General features: G+C 39.1%; 1 long non-coding RNA gene across 1 annotated transcript in view; it reads right to left on the bottom strand.

Annotated features, from left to right (window-relative positions):
• The window catches only part of LOC114551052 (uncharacterized), a 48,804-nt gene that overhangs the window by 1,732 nt on the left and 32,806 nt on the right, over positions 1 to 14,266 (bottom strand). The window contains exon 5 of the long non-coding RNA XR_003691822.1: positions 344 to 441. This is a non-coding gene — a long non-coding RNA (uncharacterized LOC114551052). The remainder of the gene's footprint in view (positions 1 to 343; positions 442 to 14,266) is intronic.

The raw sequence follows: 14,266 nt of genomic DNA, 5'->3' as shown, positions 1-14,266 counted from the left end.
TAAAAAATAATGTGTCACGCATATTTATATAATATTTCAGTTTGTTGCAGTCTAAAAAAAAAATCTTTCAGGAAATCCCAACCTATTTAACTTTTTTCATTATTAGGGCTGTCAGCATTAACGCATTAATCGCAATGAGATTAAAGACAGAGGATAATGCGTTATAATTGTGTTCATCATGTTAATCGCGTGCACCAAAGATTCTTTATTTTACACCGGCACTGGTACTGTTACCAAATAATCTTTGCTACGAAGAATCGCTACGCTCTAGAATCTTTTGGCTGCTACTATTTTGACCCTTCAAGGCACCTTTACTTGTTGTCAAGCCACAGACACTTCCTACCTCCTGCTGCAGCCATGGAGATGAACAACACAGTTCACAATCAGGTTGATGCTAGCGGACTCAAAGCACTATTTTGGAGAGTGCAAGTCGCCACAGACCTGTGGATGAAACAAAAATCAAAATAATTAACTGAAGCGCTTGTTACATTGATAATACAGACCAAAAAAAAATTACGAAATGCAAAATAGCTGAATTTTAATCATGTGATAAAACATGCGATTGACATTCTGCGATTAATCACAATTAAGAAAAAAATGATTGTTTGACAGCCCTTATTAGTCGTGACTGTTTTGATTGTGATTTAACTAACAGATATCAGATGCTGTTGCAATTCTCAAGACATTTTCAACAGGGTTGACGTCAGTTATTATGCAACAAAAATGAGCTGATGTTATGTTTGTGACTCACAGTGAGACTGAGCTGGAATAAAAATGGAAAGCACAGATGCATACACTACCTGCCTTTGACTGCCTGAAAATCAGGTAATGATTTTTCAAGAGCGGCTGGGAAGCAACTTTAAACCAAAACAAATTTTATATCTTAGGATGCTGTTTGTGATTCAGAAAGCGGTATGAATAATAAATGGATTTTATCCAAACTCACACAGAGGCAACAGTTCTCCTTACAGATTACATAACACATAGAAATGCATATAAAAGTAAATATTTAATTCACAGTTTGCCTAATGAAAAGTAAATAAGTAAAAGAAACAACTAGGCAGGATTTAAAATGTTCACCTGTACTGCTGTAATTCCTACATGCTGCATAACGGCATTATTATGGATCCCACGTAACTTTTAGGCAAGTCCCGCCCTACAAAGCAGCTCGATTGGTCGGGGTTAGGCATTGACCTCGACTGGTTAAGGTTAGGATAGCCGATTGGTCAGGGGAAAGGACCTGAACAAAATAGGGTTATGTAACCTTGCGTAAGAATGGACGCCTGGCCCACAGTAGTGTGTGAATGCTACTGAAGGGCGGGTCTTGCCTAGAAGTTGCATGGGTTCCATAATAACGCTACATAACGCTGTCAGCAGTTGGGCTCTGATGTCTCGTTTTGGGACAACAATCCACCTCCCCCTATAACTTATCAAAACATGCCATCATTTGTCACTACAGAAGGTTTCGCATGTGTCAGAATGCAACCTGTCTTTGGTTACATGGTAAATGGGCTGCACTTACATAGCACTTTTCTAATTATAACAGAACAAAGCGCTCCACAATGCCCGTCATTAATCCAGTCATACACCAACCCTGTTTCCTGGTAATTACGTTTATTATGTACTAGTAATTTGTTTTCCCAAGTACGTTATAATGACAAATGTAATGCTGCTTGGGTTGTGTTCCCAGACAACGAGTGAAGGAATCACAACATTTTAGTACAGTGCAGAAGCCTTTATTTTGGTGGACAGGGATAGGGCTCTTTCCCTTGTCCCACCAACGTTTCAGCTTTATGTTCAGTTCGTTTTGCTTTTCTTTTTTTACATTTTGGTGTTTGAGCCACTTGTTTGATTTTGATTTAGAGACACTGTGTACTTTAAAGGTCCTATGACATGCTGCTTTTTGAATTCTTTTATATTAGGCCTTAACGGTCCCCTAATACTGTATCTGAAGTCTCTTTTATATAGACCTTAGTGGTCCCCTAATACTGGATCTGAAGTCTCTTTCCCGAAATTCAGGCTTGGTGCAGAATTACAGCCACTAGAGCCAGTCCCACAATGAGCTTTCCTTAGGATGTGCCATTTCTGTGTCTGTAGCTATTGAGGAGGAGAGAGGGGGGCAAGGTGGAGGGTGGGGGTGTGGCCTTGACCAACTGCCACTTTGCTCATTGGAAAGCCATGATGTCTCTCTCTCTCTCTCATGGGTGGGCCAAATTCTCTAGGTGGGCAAAGCAGAGAAAGGGGAGGTAACCTTGCTCCTTATGACCTCATAAGGAGAAGATTCCTGATTGGTCCATCTGAGCTTTCATTTTCTCAAAGGCAGAGCAGGATACCCAGGGCTCGGTTTACACCTATCACCATTTCTAGTAGGCAGGCTGGGGGAATGCATATTAATGTTAAAAAACCTCATAAAGTGAAATTTTCATGCCATGGGACCTTTCATTTCTAATTTCCTTTTTTGAACTTTAATACATTGTTTTTGCTATGTGTGTATATATTGTGTTTGAAAGTGCTACATTTAGTTAAAATGTGTTTTTTGATAAGATAAAAAATATTCTGCAGTCCAGTACAACACTATCACTAAGCATGTCCTCAATGACATTGATAGCATCTGAAGCGGCTGTATTTTGATGTTTCTATGTATTCCAGGCTGCAAAACATCCCTAAAGGGCAATGTCAAACAACATTACCTGTAACAAGTCTTCCATAAAGTCAAAATAACTTTACGGGAAAGTACATGAAATAGATTTAAAGAGACTTATCGGACTTGAGGTGAGTGACCTTTATTATGCCACAGGCATTACACACACACACACACACACACACAGGAAATACTTGAGGTGAGAAGAAAGAGGGCACAGGTGCTGCAGCAATGACGATGAAAGGAAGAGTGTAATACCCATGACTATGAATGTGTAATATCCCTTTTTTACACACTTTTAGCCTAACGACAACTGGAAAAATTACAATGACTTGGGGAATTGTCATTATTAAAAAATACCGACAAAAACACAAAAACACGACGGTGACCAACGTCACGTGCTTAGGGAAACAATAAACGGTTGGGTTTAGGAAAGAAACATTGGGGAATGCTTAAAAAAAAAAAAAACTGTTGAAAAACGCCACATGCAGGATGCGATCCCAGCTCTCCTGGGTGAAAGTCCTGTCTTTTACCCATCCACCACCCCAACCAACCTTCCTCGCGGACTTACGTCCTTTCATACAAATTGCTACGGCGAAAATTCACACGTAATGTAGGTCAATGGCGGCCGAACAGCGTTGATGAACACGTTAAAAAGCGAGTATGCGTCTTGATAACATGCCAAAATGGCACACGAATTGGCGTGTCATACATACGCCACTTTATGAGATCAGTCTGAACCTGGTGACTCTCGACATCCACATTCTGCTTTATGATGAATCATGCACAAGTTAAAAGGAGATGATGGGATAAGATTTCACTGACATTGTCCCTCGCACAATGTCATGTGACGCATTAATTGATTGATTGATTATAACAATCTGGACTGTCAGGGGCAAAAGCAGCACTTTTAGTGGAAGTACGTTGTCGGTGTGCAATTGCCCTATAGGGTTACATTGCAGCCTGGTTCGCGGGTGCCTGTAACTGCATTCTCGCTTAATACTGGGCCAATTTTAAAGATTTTTGTTCACTTTAGCAACTTGGACACAAATGCATGGGAAAATAGGGTCCCGGTGGAAAAATACCAAAATTCCCCTTTAACAGACTGCAGAAATTACAGATTTATGAGGAGCTGTTAAAAAGCAATATTTTCTGTAAATAAAAGTGTTTATTTTGTTCTCTACACTGAGTATGGTGGATTTAACTACTGTATACAGGAACAGCTGAAAGAAAGGTCATGTAAACCAAACATAAACCAGCCAAAAACAGCCTCTGTGCCCGCCCAGGTGTCCCCAAACTGCTAACATAAATATTTGGATGCCCTTCCCCTTTTGTGCTGCCCTTTATTTTGGTCCCAAGAGAGATATATATAAGCAAACCTCTTATTTTCAATATATACTGAGGTTTATTAATGCAGATAAGATATTCTCAAAGGCCATTTGTGGAATCTGTGAAGTCGAATCTGCTTATCAGCTACAGGGGCCAAGTCTTGTAAGCAGCCAGCTGGTGCCTAAGAGTTGCCCAAAACTTTGCCGGCCAACTGATTTTCTTTGCCACTGCTACACTCCAGCGCCAAGACACACAGCCAACACAGCAAAGAGAGGAAAATGTAGAATTATCATGACATACAATCTGGTAAATGGTCGTCTGTTTTTCCAGCCTTTTGTTGCCTGTTTGATTTATCACTGGTCTTATTTTGTCAGTACAGTAGAAGCAGCTTCTCATAATTAATTCATAGTGGCACCCACTGAGAAATAATCCAAGTAATCTCAAAGTGACGTATCAAATCCAAATTTCATGCGACCAAAGCCTCATTTGGCTGAAAAGTGAGATCTTAAAACCCAACTTGTGAGCACAACTCAAGCAGGAGCTGTAAAGAGTATAAGCTCCAGAACATGCTGAGACTTTTTATACAGGGCTGTGGGTGAGGTGTGAATGGGATTCGAAACAAGACCATGTAATCGCTTGGGTTGTTTGGCAACACTAGTCTTAGAGGGAAGTAGTCCTTGTTACCAGGTAGTCTGTGCCCAATTACCTTAAACCCACAAGTCAATTTCATCCACTTTTTGCTTTTCCTCAAGGCTTTCCAAAACCTCATTTACTTTTAATGGGACTTGTGAGTTATGACCATCTTATTTATCAGTGGACACAGACATACACGCACACCAGCACACTCTTCACACTTTTCTAAAAGGTTATGAAAAATGTTAATGAAATTGCCTCCAGGAAATTAAAATTTTTTGTTGCTGCTACTTTCAGTGGACTGTTAATATTCATGTGAGACATTTTGTCAATAAAACTTGTACCAATGGAGGCCTTGGTGAGACAAATTGTCCTGTATCCAATTTAAAAAAAGTAAAATAATAATTATCTGGAGTTCAGATTCAGTTTTAAACAATAAAAAACAGACAAAGAAGAGAGCAGAACTTTAAGTTTCCCTCAGGTTATCATCCAAACAACAAGAGGATAAGGTGATCTAGGACTTGCAGTGTCAGAGCTCAGGATCTAAGACAGCTCAATTACCAGTATACATTTTTTACCACAACAATCAAATGAATAAGGTAGGCATTACAATCCAACTACAGCAGTAGATTATTAAACACACCACTCCAGTAAACATCTACAAAGTACTGTATTTTGAGTCATTTACATTCAGGATGAATATTATGCAAATTGCCAGATGTGTTCATTAAAAACGTTGCCTTATTATGTTGATATATCTCTGTACTTATTTGCTGTTGCAAATTTATATAATGAAACATTCTTTGAGGAGACAGAGTGAAGTAATCACTCCAATCAGCTCCCAACACCGGCAGAAACTCAATAGTGTAATACTGTACTTTTTTTCTACTGACACCAATTTAGAAATTCTGTTCAAGTTTGCCTGCCTCCGCAGAGAGGTCAGAGGTCACAGTCCGCTTGTAGGCACTCTTGCCCAAGAACACTACAGCAGAGCAGAGACAAGTTCATGCAGAAGACTAAAGCTGTGGTTAAAGGTCAGTCCCCCGCTCTTACAGCAACTGTCAAAACTAGATGTAATTTATCACCACACAGGACTATGATGTACTTAAGTCGTGCAAGTGTCTAAACAACTTAATGGGCTCACTGGGTGAATTACAGTGACATCCAAAGCATCAATGTAAAAAAAAAAAAGCATCCATGTCATTCACAGGCTTGCTGGTTTTCTTTCATTTTAAGTCAGTCAGTCTGTTAGTCAATCCAGCACTTTGGTTCAAGCTAAACTGTTTGATGGCTTGCCAAAAATCTCCTACAGATACTTATGGTCCTCAGTGGATTACTGACTTTGCAGATCAGAGAAATAAATAAATAATTACATTATATAATAATATAATACCTGAATAAACATTCCACCGAAATTTGTCAACTTTTTTTTAAAAGGTCTGACTGTTGTTATCCTCCTAGGAGTCCGTATCATGCAGTCTCCCCTACTCCCTTTCCTTTTCAACTTTCATACTGTGTACCTTAATAAACACTTAACACCAGTGCGACTACAGTTTCAAAGATTTTTGGTCATCAAACACTCAAATGGAAAAATAAGTGTGTAAAGTGTGCTTCATTCCATTCATGTAATAAAAGCATTGGGGATGCAGTTTGGAGGCAGACAATCTAAATCGAATCTCGTAGTTTCCCCTTAAACGTTTTCCTCGCAGGCCTTACTCTCCACGGAGCAGTTGATATAGATCAGACAGAATTGGAGAGGATAAAGTTCAGCAATGAGGGAGTTTTTTTCTCTCTCATTCACAGACGGTGATTCTCTCATTAATGGTAGCTGCCATTTACAGGGCCATATTGCCACTAATGGCTGTCCTTTTCATTGGGGGGGAAGCTGTATAGTTAGCAAGAGATACACAATAAAGTTTTCTCTTAAGTGTGAGACTTGCGTGTTGTTTTGGGGCGACCTCTAGCTCACCCAGTAGAGCCCCGTGTGGGCTGAGTCCTTTGCAGCGGCCCGGGTTTGAATCCGACCTGCGGCCCTTTGCTGCGTGTCGTCTTTCCTGTCTATCCACTGTCACTGTAGATTAAAAGGGAAAACCCCCAAAGAAAATCTTTAAAAAAATAAAAAGTGTGAGACTTGCAAACAATATTCCCTTTTCAAGTCTAATGTCACGTTGCGGTAATTACCTTTCATTCATCACGCAGGCAGGCATTCATGCAAACTTCAGCTGCATGTCGAGGTAGAGACTATAATTTTATTCATCACTCACTTACTTTGACTGACAGTATTGCACATCTGATCAAATGAAGAATGTGCTTCTCAATGATAAAGAGAGGAAACCCTGAAGGCAAAAAGCTCTTGAACAGGGGCGAGGCCAGAGGGTCCATCCCCAGAGTCAGGTGACACTGTGGGTAATTGGCTTGTTAGTTCCATCCAGGGATGACTGAACAGGCCTCCCGGTACAAGCCCAGGGGCCCCTGGTCCAGAGCCTCTGTGTGAAGTGGGAAGTTTCTTATTGAAAAGTCAAACAACCACAAAGAGACAAAACGACCACGAGACAAAATAGCCACAAAGAGATCCAAAACAACCAAAAAGTGATGCAATACGACCACCAAGAGATGCAATACGACCACAAAGAGATTCAGTGCTTCAAATGTGAGAATTACAGTAACACTTTAATCCCCCCACCCCCACCCTTCTTCAAATGGGAAAACACTTGATGCATGGCTGTTTCCACTTAGCAAGGTAAGGTTCCACTGAGTCATGTCCTTCTGATGTTAAACCTGAGAGGACATTCATTTATTTGCTGAACTTTAACCCCCTCTATTATACATGCTTAACCTTTCCTGTTCTTGTGAAAAACAAATCTATTAAAACTTCCTCACAGGAGACCATATTTATGTGGTCACTCATTTGGACCCCATAATTTGGTGGTAAAATAAAAGTCACACTCGCAAAAGCACACACCAGCAAATCATAATCATCAATTTAAAAAGAAAAAAACTAATTCCGTATGACATATTGTGCATTTCATCAGCTTAACCACTTGGTGTGTCTGTCACAAATGGAAACAGAGACTCGCTGAAGACGGAGCATTGCTTCCCATTAACGTCCCCCGTTAGCGCTGGTCTGGTCTGGCTCTGAAGCAATGATCCATGACACAATTGATTCATGAGAGAGTGACATGTAGTGTTTTATATTGCTGCAATGAAACTTTTATAAATGGCACCAAAAAAAGAGACAGCAGGGACTACCAGGCGGAGCAGTGCTATTCATAGATGTAGATAGAGTGAGGGCTAGGATTGGGTGTATCTGGGCAAATTATTAATGAGCGATTGCTATAATACACAAGGCAATTTCATGTAAAGAGGTATACCTAGTAGCTGTAACACACAAGGTCAAATATTCCAAAAAAAAGGAGGTGGGGGGTTGGGTTGAGGGGGCAGAAGTGCCCACGTGTTAAGGTCACCTGGCAGCATCAAAATCAAATTTGACCAGTAAACTCTAATTCTGACAGATGGAGAGCAAAGGTGCCGGGTACCGCCGCAAACTGCATCTTCTATCAGCCATTTTAACTAGAGGTTTTGAAACTGCATCTTCTATCAGCCATTTTCACTAGAGGTTTTGAAACTGCATCTTCTATCAGCCATTTTCACTAGAGGTTTTGGACATTAAACATTCATGAAACTAAATTATTAGACTGATGACATCCAAATGATGCCACAATGTTACAAAGACAAAGGAAAAGATCCCTAGCTGAAGTAAAATCCCAACAAAACGAGTCTGCTACTGTTTAAAGGCCCAGCTTCATGATATATATTTAATGATATAGGAAGATACTTTGTTTTCATCCTGGAAAACACAAAAATAAGGTAGGAGGCTAAAAATTTGAATTTATTTGCGACTATTTTACATGTAAGCAATAAAATAATGCTAAAAGAAAAAACAGCATCAAAAAAATCTGAAAAAATCTGAAACACATGTAATCCAACTAACTATTCAAAGGTTCAAGGTAACAAACGTATGTATCTCCAAAAACACCAGCATTTCATGGGCTAAGAAAGGCAATTTTAGATAATCCAGAGTTAACACGGTTTAAATAGTGTTAGAAGTAGGGAAATGTTCTCAACCCATAAACAAACACTTAATCCTTTATCGAAAATATATAAAATAACGAAATTTGGAGATCCCAGAAGATTATAAAACTAATTGTTTATCATGAATCAAGTTAATTTCTCAAATAAAATTTTGTTAAAGTCAACTGCTTTGAATTTAAATTAATGTTTTGTGCAAGGCAAGTGAATTTTTTTAAACAGGTACGATGCAGACTCAAAATCTATGACATCAGAGAGCCGTCAATGGTAAAAATAGAAATATTGGCTGACAAACCCAGCTTGAACACCTGCTAGTTCTACCTACACATAACTTCTGTTATTTACCTGTGAAGATGCTAATCTTTCATTATAACATGCTAAACTTAATCCAGATTCTTTCAGTTGAAAAGATGTCAAATGGAGCTTCATTCATGAGAGCCGATGATCGACTTTATGAACCCTCGGAACATTTGAATGCTCCGCCATCCCAACAAGCTTTCTTTAAGTATACTTCTCCCCGTATTTATTTTTACCAGAAAATGTGCTCACATAGCTGTAAAATCTCCTCTGGCAAATTCACAGTATCCACAAAAGTTGGTCTGCCTTCCTATGACAGCACACAAGAGCAGCTCCAGTTTTTTTTTTTTTTTTTTTTTTGTCCTTTTGATGATTTCTTGGCTCCGGTGCTTGTGCTTTCAAATCTAGGCTAAGATTACAAAAATAACATTAATTCTGCTGTAGATGGATTTCCTTTCCCTCCCATAGGTTCTGAAATATATGCATAAATATATGCATGAGAGCATTTATTTTGATTCAAAAGTGAAATGTGCTACAGCCGGTTTATCTGTAGGCAGCAGTTCCAGATATTAGTCTGCTTCTTTTTTTTTTTTTTTTTTTTTTAACTCTTACGTACTCTTTTTGTAATTGAATGTTTAAGTTGTTGCCAGTCACATTTTGGAATAACAAAAACACATCTCAAGCCATTTATCATTTTAAAATTAAAAAAATTTAGAGATGTCAGTCTTTACATGACCTTTGCCTTATAAAGCAAGGATTGTTCAAGTCCACCTTTCAGCAACTGTTGCTAAAATGTCTTGTGCAAGACACCAAATCCCAACCCTAGCCTTTCTTCTCTATGTAACCCTGCATAATGCCCCCTTCTACCTGCCCACACAGGTCAAAACTGGTAATGAAAATGTATTTGCATACTGTCAGTGTTTCCAAAATATCTAGCCAATTCCCCCAGTTAACTGGCAACAGAATGAAATGGACTGTTGACTCTCCTATTGTTAGTGTGAACAACTGCACTTGTTTGTGCCAAGTTTTTCCAATGTGTATAGCTCAAATTATTTATAATTAGCGTGTTATTTGTGCCCCAGGGTCACAGCGACACCGGTAATTACAAACCACATTTAACAAGTATCTCAACATGGTTGCTGAGGCCTTAAAGCTTTTCTTTACACAATATGATTTCAGCATTGTTTGGTTTTTGACAGGTCATACCGATTCATTTCTCGTCTGTTGAAAAATGGTTGAAAACAAGAACAGCCGCCACCACAATTACTATATTTGCTGCTTGATCGAAATTAGTTTACAACAATTACTAATCCTGTACCTTTAAGACAATTTAGCAGCTCTATGAGACTTTACGCAGCAGTGCAGTGAACTAAATGCCAACACTAGCATAGCAACAATGACAATGCTAACATGCTGATGTTTAGCAGGTATGTTTACCATCTTAGTTTAGCGTGTTAGCATGCTAGTATTTGCTAATTAGCACTAAACACAAAGTACAGCGGAGGCTGCTGCAAATATTTAGCATACAATATTGGACACATTGAAATGTTGACCTGATAGTGGTGCTAGATGAAAAATCAGGGGATCATCAAAATGTTTACATTTCATCCTAACAGACCGATGAATGTCTGCTGAGATATTTCAGTCTGGAGCGAATTGGTGGACCGACTGACCGACACCAATATTGTCATCCCGAAAGCGATGCTGCCAGCAAAAGCGTTCTAGGTTCATAAAAATCATTGCTCAATTATGAAGGAGCCTAGATCTTCTACAAGATGTCATCAGCCTGGACAGACAAGACTCAGACCATTACATATTCATGCATACACAACATTTTGTCACAGCATTTTAAGTGATTCAACATCAGGATTACAGAAGCACAATGTCACTCCCTTGCAAAGACTTACGGTTACTCACAGTTTCCTACAATTCCTCAATGGGACTAATGTAGTTTTGAAATAGGTGTAATTATTGGTGCATGAAAATAATTCCATTTTAGTAAAACCTTTCCAAAAATCAAATTAACCACCCAAGGGCGCAAACAAGGCTAAACGTAAATGTCTGTGAGACACTTTCTAATGCGAGTGAGAAAACAGTATGCTGTTCTTGTATTGCACGGCAGAAATGAAACGTATGTTGTATCAAAAGCCAGAGTTTGACTTTCTTTAATTCTCAGCTCCGTAAGCAGTGTGGTCTCACCCACGCCAACTAACACTGTTTAAATAATTCAGAGACCTGGGCCACTGAAACTAAGCTAAAATATTAATGAAATAACACAAGTTTCTGAATTCAAGCAATTAGCTTGAGTCCTATCCTCTCTCCAGAGTAGTTCACACAGTGGGAGGTTGAAACTAACCACTTGGAGCATTAGAGATGTTAAGATGTTTAAAAATAAAGTGCGGGGCCACTGCATTGGACTGAGGCATTGCTTCACTTTCCTTTAGCTAATTATTAGTTGACAACATATACTTTCCCTAAGTTGGTGCTGCAAAACGTTGCATTACCGTTAATTTAGTCCTTTTCCACAAAGCACTTGAAAGGAAAAGAGTAACCTCTCACCTGATCCCCATGACGCAGATGAAAATATTTCCACTGCAGGGAGCCGTCCACTGCACAGACAGCTAAGATAAAGGGTTGCCTTCAGATCCTCCAGCTTTTATAGTCTCAACTCTTGTAAATACGTTTTCTACTGTTTTTATTTCATCATAACCCAAATTTGACCCCGACTTCACCCTTGAATTCATCAGGTGCAATTTTGGCCAAAGTTTTACTTGCCTAAAATTAACTAGACTGTTTATCCAAAGATCATCTTAAGGTGTGATTATTTAAACCTACATTGTGTAATTTTTTGAGTTGATTCTTAGCAAAAACCCCTTTGTTCTTTCACAAATATGTACTCATTCATGTTTTCTTCAACCAACTGTTTTTTCAGAATCATTCAGAATCATAATGACTGCAGCCATGTAGCATCTTTAAAATTTGACCATACAGTGGGGGAAATAAGTATTTGACCCCTTTGCTGATTTTGCAGGTTTGCCCACTTCAAAGAATGCCCAATTTTAATCATATGAATTCTAACAGTGAAAGACATCAGGATAACCATCTGATGAGGAAAAACAAGTTTTGACCCCCTGGACAAACACCATGTTAATATTTTGTAGAAAAGCCATTATTGGCCAGCACAGAAAACGTTTTTTACTAGTTGGTGACAAGGTTTGTGTTTTTTGTTGGCCCATGCAAACAGCCTCATCATTCAGGTTCCAAAGATCATTTTAAGTGTGATTATTTAAACCCAGAACCTTGACATTGTTGTTTGGCGGTGTGCTTAATTTTTTCTTCAGCTCTCTCACTGAGTTGATTCTTAGCAAAAACCCCAAAGCATTTTGTTCTTTCACAAATATGTTCTATTTTGGTCTCATTCCATGTCTTCTGTAAATTACTTCAACCAACTAATCAAAGTATTCCAACCGTTTCTTTTGTAACTGTGGTCCCAGCATTCAGAATCATTCAGAATGCATGATCACCCCACGAGGCAAGATCTTGTGTGGAGGCCCAGACCGAGGGAGGTTGGCGGTCATTGAATGACTGCAGCCATGTAGCCCATCCCAGCCTTGTGCAGATCCTTGTCCCTGATGTCTTTTGGTCTTGCCCAAATACATTAGCCAGGTATATTTGATGGATAATTGGTTCATTGGGGCTGTGTCTTAAAGAAAGACTAACTGGCTTGTAGGAGCCTCCCAGGGGGTCAAATACTTGTTTTTCCTCATCAGATGGTTATCAATTTTAATAAATTCATATGATGTGATTTTCACCTGTCTTTCACTGTTAGAATGTACATATGATTAAAATTGTAGATTTTTGCATTCTTTGTAAGTGGGCAAACCTGCAAAATCAGCAAGGATTAGGGTCAAATTATTTCCCCAGGTACCTCCGCCTTTAAAAAACCGAGAGTTAAAAGGTAAGCGAAAAAGAGAGTTAAAACGTCAACGCAACAGGCAAAGCAACAAGACCAAAGTTAATATTGGAGTGGCTAGAACAGCTGCGTGTAAACGATGGAGAGAGCTAATTTCGGGTTCAGCCATCTTAGGAGGAAGGGCTAGAAAGTAATATTCAGTTGGTTGTCATATACAATTTCACTTTTAGATGGAATAAATTCTTATACAATGTAGCCAATTGCCAATTGCAGAAAAATAGGACATTAAATATTCCTTAATTTCCCCAAATTCCCTTGGGTCATTTGCTTTAAACACATCTCCCCATGATTTGATTAGCTAAACTAGACTTGTTTGTAATGTGCTAACAGCTAATAGTGTTTGCTACTTTAGCAATTAACAAAAGTGACAACTATAACAATAATCTCCATCAATTTCATATAATAATAATTCTCAGTGTTATCATTTTTCTACACGTTCATTAAACATCTAACAAAAATTTCAGCTTGTGTATTTATTTTAGAATGAATATTTGAATGACATTTTTGGATGTATTGCATATAATAACAGACTTACATAGCTCACATCACAACATGTAATCCCTGTAAATCTGTAAAATTAGCCAAAGTTATTCAAAGGATAATAATGGTCATGATAAAGCTGAGGTTTGATAAAATGTAAGAGGGGAGGTGTGTATTTTGTCTCCTGGTATGTTAAATGTGAAAATCCCTAGCAGAAGTTATTTGATTTCCTTCTTTTTAATTTACTTTATGTATTCAATTATGAGACAGGAAAGTATGGAAAGAGAGGTGAGATGAGGACCCGAGAGAGGAGAAACAGCGGCGCAAAATAAAATACACTCTTCAGCACCGCTGCTGGAAAAAAAAATCCTAACGCTGTGTTTATGAATTCAACTTTTCATTAGTGAGAGGAGGAAGCAACAGCCTCGCTGCGAGTACCAAAAAAGGGCCGAAGCCCTCACTTGTAACCCTTGCAGTGTTATTGCCACGAGCCACGCCGCCCATGATGAGTAGCAAAGGGCACGCTGGTGGATTAGGAACGTCGGTGGATAGTGCAACGGATTTGCAAGAGAGTTTGGAAACTTTTAGTTTTGGAAACAGTTTGCGGAACTCTGCTGACAACTAACGTTGAAACAGCTTGTCAAGCATCCTTCTTGTTTAGCTTCACCCGGCTCGCTGTGAATGATGTAGGAGTTTGCTGCCTCAAGGTCAATGAATGTTGCAATAAAGTTCTGCGCCCTTGCTGTACTGCGTCGAGTTGCTCAGACAGATCGACAAGCTGCACGAACATGTGCTCCATCGCAGTTAGTGTTGCTCCGACATCG

Source organism: Perca flavescens, chromosome 24 (assembly GCF_004354835.1).
Source record: "Perca flavescens isolate YP-PL-M2 chromosome 24, PFLA_1.0, whole genome shotgun sequence".
Taxonomy (NCBI): domain Eukaryota; kingdom Metazoa; phylum Chordata; class Actinopteri; order Perciformes; family Percidae; genus Perca; species Perca flavescens.
The sequence above is the reverse complement of the archived record's forward strand: the minus strand, read 5'-3'. Positions and strand labels throughout refer to the sequence as shown.